The sequence below is a fragment of the Phasianus colchicus genome, chromosome 16, assembly GCF_987193195.1.
Source record: "Phasianus colchicus chromosome 16, bPhaCol1.hap1.1, whole genome shotgun sequence".
NCBI classification, from domain to species: Eukaryota; Metazoa; Chordata; class Aves; order Galliformes; family Phasianidae; genus Phasianus; species Phasianus colchicus.
Window position 1 is genome coordinate 14,905,483 of NC_143451.1, and position 13,844 is coordinate 14,919,326.

The following is a 13,844-nucleotide window of genomic DNA, read 5'->3' on the forward strand; positions in this document are numbered from 1 at the left end:
TGCATTCAAAACTCCCATGGAGCTTTGTGGGCAAAAGAAACATGAAAATCTCTTTGATCATGCTTAAATATTTCAGAGAGGTGATCTGGCTTTGGAAGTTTAATTACCTTAAGCCATGAGAGGACAGAGAACAAGGGCAATGACAAAGAGAAAGAAAAGAAGAAATGAACTTTTTTCAGGACAAAGGGATGTTACTATTTATGAACCTGCAAGAGAATTAGAGCTGAAATACTTAGGAAAAAAAAAAAAGAGAGAGAGATTTTAATTAATGATGGTAATTCTTATGAAAAGAACCAGATTGCCAGCTCTGAAAACTGCCAATTCTTTTTATCCACAATGTATATACAACCTTAGGCTTTGCCCCGGTATGGGACATTGCCCTGAGCTGAGAAGTCCAACATCTCAGTGGTCACAAGCTTTGGCTTTTGCTGCAGCTGAGCTTTGCAAAGTGGGTAGTTATGCACTACATCAGTTCCACGATACAATCAAGTCCTTTGACATGGGCAATTTGTCCCTAATGACTTGAGTCAGCCTATAAAGGTTACCAAGAATCAAATCCTACTGAAGTAAATGTAGAGAACCACAGGTCACATTCAGGGACCAAACCTGAGGAAGTCCTGGTAAATGGATTACCAGGTCCTTCTAATACCTAGGGAAACTCTCTTTTAAAAATAAAGTGAAAATAAATATACAGAAAAATGTGATTCCTCCATACACACAATGTAACAATTGATCTCATTCAGATCAAGTCATTTTAGTTACTTTCCTATTATCCAGTTTAAAGAGCATCCCTTATCCCAGTCCTGAGGAGCACAATAGCTGTGGGGGCCATGAGGCACACACAGTATTTTGCAAAGCACCAGCTGCAGAATTTGTTCCTGAGTTAGAAGAGAGGGGGAGGGCTTGTTTTTTTAGTTGTTAATACATTCTGGAGTAATGAGGTGTTAGCAGAAGCCTTTCACCATCTCCTCAACATCCTGTTCCCCACCCCTCTGCAGCTGGATGGGAACTCCACCTCCCAGAAGCTGTAGCAGACAGACAGGGGTACAAATCCCCTGGTAGAAGGAAATGCAATCTGACTGATCCCTGAAAATTTAATTTCTAGTTCCCAGTGGCTAACAAATGCAGGTAGCTCAAGCTAAACCAGGAGGGAACCACAGCAGCTTTCTTACGGGATGGAAAAGCAATGATCTTTACTACCAGAGACTGATATTACATAGATTAAGTCAAATGTATCAACTTCACTTTAACATGAGTGTTTCTATTACCTGGGTCAGAGAGTCTGTGCAGTCACTCTCCAGAACCCGCTGTTATTAATTCAGCAATTATAGTTTTATGGTGGCAGGGATTCCTTGGTGTTTGAGCTGGCACTGGAAAGCTGTAATTCTGAATGGAACATGACATGAATTACTGGATTGCTGTAATTCTTCAGCTTTTCATGCATTTTCGCTGCATATATTAAAATACAGCAAGCAATTCGCTTTTAATTATGCAAATTCAAAGTAAGACAAGAGATGGATAAGTTTTTAAATGTCTGCTCTGCCTGACCACCTGGGGTTAGCACAGAAATCCATGGGCTGATCAGCTCACCCACACTCCTGCTCGCCTGGCTGTACACAACACCACCTCCTTTCAGTATTCAGCAGTATTTCCAGAGCAAAGAGTGCAGGAAAGAAATAGCAGAGAGGGGGAGAGCTGGGAAAAGGCAGATCCTGTCCACCTGCCTCCCTGACTTCTCTGGGTTTCCAAACAAACGATACATCGCTGTGCTGACATCAACACAAGACCTCAAGGGCTGCAGATATTTGGCAACTGCAGATATTATTTGGCAGTATCTTCCCAATATTGAGATGTTACTAATAACGTAACCAGAATATATGAATCAGGGTCACAATTCCACAGCTCCGTTCGTGGCTTCTTTGCTGCTCCTTATCAAAGCCCCTGGCTGCAACCAGCTTTTAGACATGCACGAGTCTGTGCAGTTATTGTAAAGGAGAAACAAGTTACACCGCTCTCAAAGACATTGTTTTTAAATCGTAAGATTCCAAGCGCAAGTAATGATGGCTTGTTAAAAGTCTAGTGACTGTATCTAATAGCTGCAGTGTTCAGTGCTGTAATTACAGAGGCAAAAGATTGCTGAGAATGTGTAAAAAAGGAAATAATTGGGGTAGCAGCAATGCAAAAGCTGCTCTGGGCCTAAAGCAACTGTTATTTTGCCCTCCTACTGATGTGCTACTTAACGAAGATACAATTGTTGGAAACGAGCTCTCTTTGATGTTAAGTTTCGGTATTTTCTGTTTAGGAGCCCTGAGGCTTCACCCCCAGTACCTCCAAGCTCAGGACACAGGTAAAATTACCCAAACACTGCCTTGTCCTGCGAGAATACATCTGCCTCTCCTCCCTAGAAGCCTGGGAGAACTTTCAAGCAAGCAAATTAGCAATGCAAACCTCCAGCAACCTCTCCAAGGAGGGAGCACTGCTGTGCTCTGTTCTTCACGTTAATATTTCCAATCCTGGTAGACAATTCCTATTTTCTCTAATCTCTTCATCCTCTTTTCCCCACCTAGGGATGTTTCTTTGCTCATCTCACTCTTGCTTCTCTAAAGGTGGTTTCTTGCAGCTTTGTCAGCAGCTGTTCTGTCTGCAGGAGTCTTTTGCTGCTTTCCTGTGTGCCTATTGCATAACTGCAAAAGAACACCATCTTCCTGAAGCAGAGCAAATAGATGGAGTGGTTTTCCATCATGCCCTTGACACTGCTGTTATCCAAGCTTCACCTGAATACGATATCTGCCCCAAAACCCTGGAATTCAGCCTTATCCCCAAGCTTTTTGAACTTCTCTGTTCTGGCATACCTATTGATTACATCTTCTATAGATCTAGCCAGAAGTGAACCTTACCTTCACCCTAAAGTTCCTGCAGAAACCTTACTCGTTTGTTAGTCACCTGCTTTTCTGGATCACTACAGGTTTTTTTCTAAAAATCACATCAAATTTTACCTCTCGCTGAGCAAAGAACACAATTACCAGCCTTCCCTGTTTACCTGCTTTGCTTTCACAGAGCAGTGCCTTTCTGGGCAGGGATGCTGCTGCACCAGGCACTTACCAACACGTATCACCATGTTCCCTACTTCTACTTCCAAGCCATCGCATGACTTCTCTCAGTCTCATCATGAGACAAGCCTGGTTTGACCTGACAAAACATCCAAACACGTTCCTCTGAATTCATCAGCAGAAAAGGCTGAGACCCAGGAACTAAACAACTGGGGTACTCTTCCCATTGTGGTAGGAAAATTACCTCTTGCTTGTTGTGAGCATTTGCTTGAACTTCTCTACTTCCCAGTACACCACAGGAGAAGCAGACACTGTTTGTAACCAGAAGGAAAAGAAGAGCACAAAAGGAGGTGCTGACTGTGCGACTGAGGATTCTTTTAAGGTATAAAATGAAGCACAAGTGCAGATTCTTCTGTATCCTGCCATTGTGGAACAATAGCAGTTATCACTCTTAACATTAATTCTGCAACACGCATCTGCTGCTGGACCCACCAACCAAAGCCTGCATAAAGATCACCTTGTAATGAGAATCACTTTAGCTCCATTTATTTCTTTAACGTCAGTGGAATCATAGAGATCACTTATAACCTTGCATGTTAAGTAAAGCAATTAATTGCACTACTGCACCAGGTTTAGACATGAAAGGCAGGCTTAATAACAGGTTTAAAGAAAAGGCTTAGAGTAGGGGTTCAGAATGCAGAATAAAGGTTAGTGGCAGCTAATACCAGCTTGTACATAGAGAGCAAGGTTAACAGTTGGCTTAAAGATTGTGTGCTTTTTTATTGATCTGAACAACATACAGAACATGGGAGGTGGAACATCGGTGTTTCGATGGGAAACAAGTGGCAGAAGCACCAAGACTGCCCCTTCGTTTAAAGCATGGTTTACATGATGGGTGGCACTGGTGGGTGCAATAGGGCACCTGACACTTTTTGCAGAGTGAACTGACATTCAGCTCTTATTTTCAAGGAACAGGAGAGGCCTACTTTGCTTATTCCTGACAGAAATGTTGTAAGCGTGTTTGGATGTTAGGCGCCTCAATGCCTTTTTAATACCTTTATTCTTAATGTTCTTAACACACGCTTAGAGCAAGCAGAAGTGGAGGTTGGCAGGGAAAGATTAGCAGCTGCCCACCCATAATTCATTTCCCAGGCTGTTCCCAGGGCACAGCATTATGCACTTCACCTCACTCAAGACAGGCTGTGAAATCTCAGTATTGTCCTTAAGTGCAAAATCAAAGTAAGCAAGAACGGTACGTAAATGTTTCCCACACAACTGCCGTCCTTTGTAAGAAGACTATTGAACTGAAAATGAAAGGCATCCATAGGTACTTAACCAGCATTTTTAATTTTACTTGGAGCGATCCAAGGCGCTGTTTAAACAGCGATGCTATTACAGATTTACTTAGCTGATTTCTGAGTGCTCCAGAACCCCGATCCTTCCAACAAAGAATGCCAAACAAAGCAGCATTAGGCAAGTTACCGTGAGACGAAGGCATATTTGCACAGCAATAGAAAGATCTAAATGGGTCCATAACGAGCAACCAAATAGTAACGCAGTTGAGGGCATTGCTTTGTAGGAAACAAGTGGCTATTCTGAACCCTGAAGTGCCAAATGTACCGAGTCACAAGAGCTCACTAAAACGAGAGCAAACATCTCAATCCTTTGTATCTGACTATGTACAAATCTCAGAGCAACTTGGGGTTGTTAACCTCCACAGCTCGGTGACGGTATCTTCACCGTTATCGCACAGCACTTCTCCGTGTATTGGTTCCGTTCTACTGAAGCTTAATGCATGACGGAGAGGAAGTTAATATCGGACAGCTCTGAGTAGCTTGTAATGAAGGATGATTGAAAAGAAAACAAAAAAGAAAAAGGAAGCAACACTAGACTTTATATCTGACAATGCAGAGGGTGAAGAGGCGCTCAAAACATTTGGATTTTTGTTTTCACATCGATTCCATTGCACTTTCCTAGAGAGCGTAACAGTTTTAAGCGTACCTCCTTTATTTCGGCTGCTCTGCCCTCTCTAGCTCCAAAGCTACAGCTAAAGTGCATCCAGTGCATCCATTCCCTCCTCCCCTGCCCTGGCGTCCCAGCAGGAGCAGAGCCAAGTCTTCTGCCGGGATGCCCCATCATGTCAGCTGAATTCCTCCTCCTCGAAACTGCCTCTTCAGTTTGCTGAATGTTCGGGGACACAGATAAGTAAAGGTATCTTTCTTTCCAGATTAGATAATTATCCATCGAGAAATAAAATAGCAACAACGAAACAGCTTCAAATTCTTCTGAATGTAACTGAGTCTTTTAAGAAACACCCCAACACCTGAGCAACCATTTCTTTACGTGGAGGAGGGGAAAATGCCATAAAGCTTAAGGAGCATTTTGTTCGGGAAATCACATCTTTCCCTATTTTCCAGCTGACACATTGCACTGCAAATCTGTCACAGCACATTACCTCGGTGATGTAACGTAACGCAACACTGCTGATGCAACCCGATCTGATGTGTCCAACGTGATACATCAGGTACAATATTTGAGAAGCTTTTTCTGAAAACAACCTCTATAGAAGAGATTCCTTCCCTCCTTACCAAATTATACATATATTAAAAAAAAAAAGCCTTCCCAAAGAATTGCATACCAGGAGATAATTGCTTTTTCACAGGTAATTAGCAAATACCATTAGTTGTGGGAAAGGTTTGCTTTTCAGCAATTCACACCTAAAAAACGGTGAAAAAAAGATGATTGTGGCTGACAACTGCTTCCCATGGCACCAACAGAACCCACCTGAGTAGCAGCAGGGTCAGATCACGCCACCATTGGACTCATTTTCTGTTTCCCACCAACACTTGCAGGATAACCAAAAGTAGGTTTTCACCTTGTGAACTCTTCACAAATTGACTGGCAGCTAATTTTGCTAATTCTGCAGTAGATGTTCATCACAGAATCAAAAAAAGATACACCTCTCAGCACACGTCATGGGAAGCTCTGCAAATGCTTTGAGGACTACCAGCAACCTTGCAGAAAATTGCTGTATTTTCACATACAGAAGGAACACGTTCCACGTCACCGTGATCAGATGAATATTAAGGATCACAGAATCACAAAATGGCCAGGGTTGGAAAGGACCTCAAGGATCATCAATCTCCAACCCCCCTGCCACATGCAGGGCCACCAACCTCCTCATTTAATGCTAGACCAGGCTGCCCAGGGCCCCATCCAATCTGGCCTTGAACACCTCCAGGGACGGGGCATCCACAGCATCTCCGGGCAGCTGTTCCAGCAACTCACCATTCTCTCTGTAAAGAATTTCCCCCTGATGTCCAACCTAAATCTCCCCTCCCTCAACTTAAAACCATTTCCCCTCGTCCTGCAGTTATCTCCCCTTTCAAAGAGTTGATTCCCCTCCTGTCTGTAGGCTCCCTTTAGGTACTGAAAGGCTGCAATGATTCACCCCACAGCCTTCTTTTCTCCAGGCTGAACAAGCCCAGCTCCTTCAGCCTGTCCTCACAGGGGAGATGCTCCAGTCCCCTGATCATCTTTGTGGCCTCCTCTGGACCCTCTCCAACAGCTCCCTGTCTTTTTTGTACTGGAGGCTCCACACTCGGACGCAGTGCTGCAGATGGGGCCTCACAAGAGCAGAGCAGAGGGGAACAATCACCTCCCTGTCCCTGCTGGCCACCCCTCTTCTGATGGAGCCCAGGATCCCATTTGCCTTCCGAGCCACAAGGGCACACTGCTGGCTCGTGTTCAGTTTTTCATCTATCAAGACCCCCAGGCCCTCCTCCACAGGGCTGCTCTCAAGGACCTCTCCTTCCAGTCTGTAGGGATGCCTGGGATTCCTCCGGCCCAATGCAAAACTCTGCACTTTGCTGTGGATCAATGGCCTTAAATATTCTACTGAAGTGGCAATAGTATTTGTCAGCACAGGAGACCAGCTGAAGCAAATGACACGTTACTGCATTGATGGCAGCCATCCAGAAAGGTGCAGAAACCACATCTCCTCCCCTCCCTGTATCACTTGATGGAAGGCAAATGAAAGCTAACCTCACAGAACGGCTTGGGTTGGAGGGCACCTCGAAGAGCACCCAGTTCCAACCCCTGCCATGGGCAGGGCTGCCAACCACTCCATCCATCACTGAGTCTCCACAAACTGCTATGGAGGGCTTCAGAGGAGGAAGCAGCCATCCCTCCATGGTGCTCCTTTCCCTTTCCCACCCAGTGCAGCCCTGTGCAGGCTGCCAGCAGCAGGACTGGGGCACAGACAGACTGCCAGGCCCTTCCACTCACTGCTTAGACTGATTTTTCAAGTGTAAAATGTAATTCAAATCTCCATAAAAAGCTATTTGCTCCCTAGCCTCACAATTCTTACACCAAGTTTCAACCGTGAAATCCAATTGGAAAAAAAAAAAAAGCAGCCTTATGCTCAAGGTCTGAAAATCCTGCAAGAGCCTTTAGCTCTCAGACTGAATTGTATCTTAAATGGCATCTGACCCGTTCTGTCTCTCTCCTCTGAAGAGATGGCATGGTGCCTGGTCTCCAAAAGCCAAATCCTGAGGTCTGGGCACCTCCCAACCCAAATTCAGGTACTCGTGGGCTATGTGCCCCTCCACAGAGCTGTTCTAACAAGAGAATCAAAGTTGAGCTCTCTTGAGTTTGAGAATACAGCCCAAAATGCAACTGTGCAAATTAATCTCTAAAATTTAGAGCCCACCCTGCCTGGCTCTGAACACTGCAGTATCACAGCCCCCCATGTACCAGACACACACGTATTTCCAGCCCTTCACGATGCACTGCTGCTCTCTTTGTTGAGGCAGTTCAGCAGAGAGCACAAATCCTGACGCACCTATTCCATGGCCTGGACTTTTCTAGGTTTTTTGTTTGTTTGTTTTACACTTTCCCATCTTCTCTCCTAGTACGTATGAAGCATTTTCCTCATTAGAGATGCTTATGTTTAAAACAAGATTAAATTACTTAGGATTTAGCAATGGGTAAAGAGATTTTTAACAGGTTTGACACTTGGTCCCATTTCCAGCCAACACTCAAAAAGTTTGATGTTTACCTAGATACTCCAAAACTCTTGAATATAAAGATTCATCACAGCACTCTGGAACACAGGCTGATACTTCAGCTGCTATACACCAGTCAGACAATTCAGGAGCTTTCACCAGTTCAACCATTTTCTAAATCAGGAACTTTCAGTAGGGTCCAAGTACGGTAACAGCACAGGTTGCCAAGAGCCCAAGTTCTAACTCAGAAATAGATAAAGCTTTCATTGTCACAGTTTCTAATTCCTTAGTTAACGTGAATTATAGGAAACAACATAACGATTTCTATTTGCACACACGTTCTGCTCCAATGCCATAAATCATAACCACAACCTCGACTGGGCTTTCTACAGGCACAGAAATAGGCAAAAATCATTCATCTTTCATTAAACACAAGAGAAGTTTCTGGCTTTTATGATGATAACACAAAGCTTGAAAATACAATCTGTGCGTATTCTAAAGGCTCAGAATGAGCCTCGTTATCAGTGTATCATTAGCTACAGATTGTCCCCTTTCTTGTCAATAGGATGTGAGATGTTTCTGAAGAGCCCTGAAGTGATGTGTGCCACACATGTGAATTGCTCCATACACCCAACCCAGCACCACATGCCACCTGTCTGCCTTATGCTCGCAGAAGATAGAAATCAGAAGAGCTTTTTCCAACCCAAACCTCTCTCTGGGTTTTCTCTCCTGACCTCTGAGTGTGAAGGCACACCGCTCTCAAAAGGCATTCTGAAACCTCCAGCCATCCCTTATATCACACATCTTTTGCTTTCTGCTTTTATGACGCCCAGCCCATGGGACCCCGTGCTTCTGGGTGAAATCAGCCATCCATTGGAAAGCCATCATGCAGAAGCAATTATTGCTCTGCGATCACTGTTCACCCAATATCCTGCTTTCCGTTGGAAGAAATGTTGGCCCGGTTGTCTGGCTTCTAATTAAGAACACTTCATTATATCTCAGGAACTGGGAAACCTCATCTGTATCTATTTATGTACACACCTATGGCTGTGGGAAAAAAATATCCTTTTTTTTCGAGTCATGGGTTTTGCTCCATCATGACATGGCAGTCTGTTATCTGCAGCAACATCAGGTAACAGCACCACCTTCTGCCAACATGATACCATCTCTTTAGAAAACCAACAGATTAATTTTTCTCTCTGCGATTTCCGTGGCTTTCTCAAACAGCTCTGATGCAGACAACAACCTTCAGAGCAACGCCCTCAGGTTTGTTTTGAAACACCCCAAGCTGCCTTGAGCGGTGATGAAATTACCCACACGTAACCAACTTCAGAGGTGCACTGAATGCCCTGAGCTGGGCAACACAACCCTCACCCCTGGGAGGACAGCTGAGCACATCCATCTGAGTCTTTACAGAAAACTCACTTCCCTTCTCCTCAGTGTTTTACATCGGTCCCCAGAGCTGCACAGAAGGGTACGTCCTACATCTTTGGATGACTTAAGCTGCCTGAAAATAATCATCTTTCTTACTGTTTTCCTCTAGGTTCTCTTTGTCCTTAGCAGACAATCCAGGGCTGCCCTGCCTTCAGCTTCAGATGTCCAAATTTTAGGCAGTTGACTTTCAGAGAGATGAACATTACACAATATACGTATTTACTTTTAAAGCAAAACTGTGTCTTTTCCCCAACAAACGCCCTATTTTCCCAACAAATTCTTCCCTCCACGTGGGACCAAGGTGCACGTGGAGCCAAGGAACACAGGAGAAAGGGTGTCAGTGGACACATAGGTGAAGAATAAGGTGCTGATGAGCCAATCAATAAGCCAGTAATTAGTTCTGTTTGGTGTTGGTATTTTGCTGTGTTTTTTTTTTTTTCCTGCTGGTTTTGAAAAAAGTTTGCTTATCTAAGTTTTATAACCTCTTAAATGAATCCCAGCTCTGTTCAAATCAATGAAAGCTTTTGTGAGACAGCTGTAATTTTATGTGCATGTGTTTCAGTAAATTAGAGGGTTTAGCCTTAAGGATTCACTTTAGTGTAATCTACTAAGAAGATAAGTAGAGCCAGATGCAGTGTCTTACAACCACTGGACAGTTGCAACTGGAGCGACAGCACTGACAGCAACTTTATGGCTTTCCTCACAGGGAGCAGATTTCCTGGCTCAAAAAAGCAGTATTTTACATAAACAGTTGTAAATATTTAGTATTTACAATGCAAAGAAAGAAGGGTGCAAATAGTGGGGGAAAAAAAAATAAATTAGCCCAAGCAACTGATAATGGCTTTCTCGCATTCTGTTTGTGCACAACTGTGGAAAAAGACAATCTGTAGCTTAAACCATTTAACTAAATTAAATTCTAGTTAGCATCTGGGATCCCGTCAATAAGAGTCTATATTTCTGAGGAGCCACAGACTGGTGGCAGTAATAGACACATAAAGAATTTAATAGGTAAATAAATTTGTTGCTGCATTTCTCTCACTAGCAGAACGCAGCCCAACAGAGTAATTAGTTGTTAGATATCTGACTGTAATGAGAAGGATCCTCTAACTATTACAAATTCTCAAGAAAAAACGTTCACATCATTAGTAACGTTTATTTGTTTTGAAGCACATTCACTCAGCACCAGATGAAGTTGTCACCTGGTCCCTCACTCTACATAAATCTTTAATAAAAGATTTTCATCACCATTAGAAATCGATTTGCAGAGTCACCATCAGCCGCTGCTCATTTCCTATGTCTGTCCCAAATCAAAATGAAAAGGATAAAAGTCAATGCAGTTTGGCTACAAATCCACAAACGCTGGGTTATCCCCCCCTGCTTTTATCTGTCGGTGTTTATGAATCCCCTAACTCTCCTGAATTCACACCAGTGCTGTGCATCGAGTAATTGGCTTCAATAAATCCTAAGCGTTAAGCGTATGTCCCAGTCTAAACAGCCTTTGTAGCTTCAGGATTTTACATTCAGGTAACCATCAACGCAGCCTTTTATCAGCACCGTTTCAAGGCTGGTACCACCACACACACAGGGCTGAGCTCAGCAAGGGGCTGGACATGGGGCTCTGTGTGCCCACTCATCTTTAACAGCTGGGGTGAAGCTGACCCCACAGCTGGAGGTGTGCCAGCACACTGCAAGCTGAAACCAGCTCTCCTGACATTAAATCTATGCCTCATTCGGGCAAATCTCATTCTCTTCTGGAATGCAGTTTGCCACTTCTGAATGGTTTGGGGACAAATTCCCACTGAAGTTGCCCAGGGTGAAATACGAACATGGATGATGGCAGTGCAATTGCATTTTGGAAACTGCCACACAAAGTAAACCAGGTGGAGCACCATAGTTCATTTTCAATGGCCACACCTCCAACTTCCTCATCACTGTTTAGTCACTAACTTCCAAAACACAAACTTCCAAACTCAACACAAAATCTGCAAAAATACTAGGTTGCTATCTTTCTGACTCTAATTTATCACCGTTAACAAAGACAGTTCATAAGCAGAAGGAAGGACTGCAAAGTCACTGTAAAGACAAAGAGCCCAGAGCCCCTTCCTACCCCACAGAGCACCCAGCATCAGAGAGCAGGTGATGGGCCCAGACCGAGGAGGACAGGGAAATAACAAACCAAATTAAAGCATCGGATGCAGGGGATGGGATGCCCACAATACCTTAATTTTGTCACTAAAGTGGATACAATTTGGAACACCCTGGAAAGAAGACATTCCCATTGAAAGAAAATCCTTTTCTGCTGATAGCCAGATGGTGAGAGCTAGAGGAGTTCACTTCTTCAGCTGGGAGGGAGCAGAGCTGATGGGACATTCTTGTTTCAGACCAACAGCAGAGAGCTTCAAAGCTAACTCAACAGAGACAGAGCAGGGGCTGAGCTCAACTGCAGCTCTGGATGTAGCACAACATGCATTCTTCTCAAATAGACTGACATCTGGCAAACACCTGAATGGGAAAACTACCAGCAGTTATGTGTTTGCTGAAATGCTCATCTCGTCTGCTTTTTTTTCTTTTTTTTTTTTCCTGAATTGGCAATAAGATTATATTTTCTTTATTGCCCTCTCATTGATTTGTTCCTCAGAAGCAAATGACAGCATTTCTGAGAAATAAGTAACCAAATAAAATAAAGCTGAGAGGCAATCTGCATGTAAATCAGCGTTAGTCATTGACATTTGAGACTTGACAATAAGCCATCCCAGTCCCAGCTGTCCCCACAAAAGCTGATCTCCTTTGTAAGACAGAGAACACTGCAAGCAAGCGGAACCAAGGATGAATATATATAAGATACAAACTCTGCTTGAAGTTCTTCCTAAAGCCTCCTTTGTTTCTGAGCACCCAGGAATACTCGTACCTCTGGCTGCTGTTGGTGTCAGCTTTGTCTTTGGCACTTCCCTTCCAAGGAAGCTGGCTCCCTTCACATGAAATTGTTTAAGATACATTTGCTGTGTGTGCAGTTGCAGCCCAGAAGGCTGCTTAAACTGCAGTGCAGTCATTACTCTGTTCTCTGTACTAGGCACCACCTGTAGTAAAAGCTATTAGGTTAAGTACTGCCTTCTAACTTTGTTTGTGAATAATTGCTTTTACTCTCAATATTCTAATGCTGTTCAGAAAACATTCTGTTGAGTAAAAGCAGAGATTTGTGTCTATAACACCAATATTGCCAGAGATTGTGCATGGGTCTGAACAGCACCACAGCCATTGCATCTGGCCAAGCCAAGCTGCTTAGCTCCAGCTCCAGCCCTTACCCACGTTTCTTCTGAAGCTTCAGGTATGATTCTATGCTGCTTCGACCTACCTCATCTGTGCCAGTGGAAGGAATTTCAATGGCTTGTACAGATGAGGGCTGTCTGAGCAGGGAGGAAAACACAGGCACATTCTATGGCAATTACCCAAAGCCAGGGCAAGGTTTCCACTGCTGCCAAAACCCGATAAATCTGCACTCAGCTACAGCCCCAAAAGAGAGTGGAAGATGCTGCCCCGCATGAGAACAAAACCTTTCCCAATGCTTCCCTTAATCTATTAAGCAACAGAGAACATCACGTATCTATAGCCCCAAAAAGCAGTTCATTCAAATATGCCAGCAACTAAATATAGTTAAATGTATATTAAGTACAGCTTATAATTCTCTTTTTATGGAGGATATTACTCTTCTTGCAAAGGTGAATTGTGAGCCCACTTTGCCTGTTCCTGAATTTCTTAGTGGAAAAGCTATCCTGGTTTCATATGGGATCTTTCAGTGCCTTTTTTGTTGGTTAAACTGGAACTCTTGTGTTGACCTTCTAGTTAAAGAGTGGGTGGAAATACTTGCACAGGAATTTGACTTTGTGGGGCATGGATGGCTGCCAGGTTTACGGGTCGATCCTTTTCACTTCACTTAGGTTTTTAGTTTTATTCTTTTCTATTGAGACTGTAGAAAACCATAAAAAGAAAACTCCTGCTATCCTTTTCCTTCAATCAAATTATGGAGAAAACACCTCCAAAGTCCCAAAGCCTTAATTATGTGCATAAGTTTCAGCATAATGTGGGCTTGGTGTTGCTAAACAGAGCAGTGAGGTTATGGAAGAATGAAAATATTGATTTGCTTTGGCAGAGACGAGGAGGTCTCAGCCTTGGGTTTTTGCAGCAGTGTTATCAGCTTCACCAAGTCTAATTATCTTCGTGCACTGGGGTCATGTCTACATAGAAATTGAGGAAGAGTCTGATCAACAGCCAAGATGACAACCAAGCGCTTAGAAACACTGGTCCATATTAATCTTCCCTGCAGTTTCTATGCTTGTTTACGCACAGACAAGCACGG

At 43.6% G+C, this 13,844-nt stretch overlaps 1 long non-coding RNA gene across 14 annotated transcripts in view; it reads right to left on the minus strand.

Moving 5' to 3' along the window:
• Positions 1-13,844, minus strand: part of LOC116237402 (uncharacterized) — a 221,758-nt gene that overhangs the window by 29,331 nt on the left and 178,583 nt on the right. The window lies entirely within an intron of this gene.